Source organism: Sinocyclocheilus grahami, unplaced genomic scaffold (genome assembly GCF_001515645.1).
Source record: "Sinocyclocheilus grahami isolate Dianchi unplaced genomic scaffold, SAMN03320097.WGS_v1.1 scaffold3076.1, whole genome shotgun sequence".
Lineage (NCBI taxonomy): Eukaryota > Metazoa > Chordata > Actinopteri > Cypriniformes > Cyprinidae > Sinocyclocheilus > Sinocyclocheilus grahami.
Genome location: NW_015508245.1, coordinates 1 through 1,526, shown reverse-complemented (window position 1 = coordinate 1,526; position 1,526 = coordinate 1). Strand labels below are relative to the sequence as shown.

The 1,526-nt window shown below is 35.9% G+C and overlaps 1 long non-coding RNA gene across 1 annotated transcript; it reads left to right on the top strand.

The window, feature by feature from the left end:
• The first annotated feature begins 811 nt into the window (after positions 1–811).
• On the top strand, positions 812–1,383 carry LOC107575981 (uncharacterized). The gene is made up of 3 exons (XR_001607972.1): positions 812–889; positions 1,155–1,227; positions 1,331–1,383. It is a non-coding gene; the product is annotated as an uncharacterized lncRNA (long non-coding RNA).
• Positions 1,384–1,526: the final 143 nt, after the last annotated feature.

Sequence of the window (1,526 nt, the reverse complement as noted above, 5' to 3'; positions counted from 1 at the left end):
TCGCGATCACAATTACATAATCGTTCAAAGCAGCAATTAATCGGTCAAAGTCCACTTATGTTATTTTGCGTGCTTAAGATGCTTTTTCTTTCTTTCTACATGTTATCTTAAAGGTTTTTTCCATTGTTTTAATTTTAGTATAACATTATAATACCATGCATATTTTTACCTTTTTATTTAAAGAGAAACCAGTCCGATGTATAGTTGACATTTGAGGCTTAATACTATAGAAAAGCAATAAAAGTTTTTCAGTCAGTGTTTTCAGCTTGTTTATTTTCATATGAAAATACGGCATGCAGTTGCTTCAAACAAAGGTGTAAACATCATTCATTTAATCGTAAATTAATAATCGCAATTGCGATTTCAAAGGAATAATCGACAATTATTGCAAAAGCAAAAAGCAAATGCATAAAGCAAAATGGTATATCAAATCATTTTGTTATATATTTTATAACATAGTTGAGAACCATCCTTAAACAAAGTTAGAAAGTTGAAACCTAAAAATTTAAATAAAACAAAATTCCCAATGTTTTTGCCTTTTCATGTCTACTCTTGTCATTTTAATTTTTTTGAAAAACTGAGTCCTGGTGTCCTCTGCAGAGGACATAGCATAACTTATGAATAAAATATAATTTTTCAAAAATGTTATTTTACCATTTTTTTCTTATGCTCTAAACAATGTAATGACATGAAAAAATACTAAATTCACAAAGCTTTTTATTTCTGGCTCTCAGGAGGATATATATACACAATTTTCATGTCTGCGTTTGACTGATTTTTTGTCGCTCTCTGTCCTTGTGTTTCAGCTGCAGATGTTTCAGGTGCCGTCGTGCACGAGCAAACATGAGCTGACCAGCAGAGTGGCCATCGCACATGTGCTCAACAAAGTGTGAGTGTAATGAGCTGGTGTGACTTTCTGCAGATGTTGATGAAGGAACGTCAGCTATCCATGTGAAAGCTGCGCCGGATGCCTGAAACACCGTCAAACCACTGACACGCATGCACTTTGTCAAATACGACAGCTGATAGTGAATAGTTATCATTCTCTAGCCCTCATCATGACCACTAACAAAACATTTTCCTTCATGATGCATGTTTATAATTGTGTTGGCTTTGTGTTTTAAGAGCGTTTCTGTTCTGTTTGTGTCCGTCAGAGATTCATCCTGGTTTAATGAGACGTGGCTCAGCAGGATAAAAGAGGATGGTGGCACAAACTGGAGGCTGAAGGTACTTTACTGTAGTTACACTAGTTTGCTCTCTAGTAAAGATGTCTTCTGTACAGTATACTGGATGTGCGTGTGTCTCAGTAAACACGTACGTGCTCTGACAGGTCAGCAACCTCAAGAAGATCCTGCAGGGCATGATGGAGTATTATCATGACGTAAGTTATGTTTTTGTGTGATTGAAGTCCATTAAAACAGCTTTCCTTTGTACCTTTGAACCAGAGGTTTCCATAAAGGGGAAGCAAGGGGGAACGAACGTATATTTTAAAGGGGTCATATGATGCGATTTCAAGTTTTCCTTTC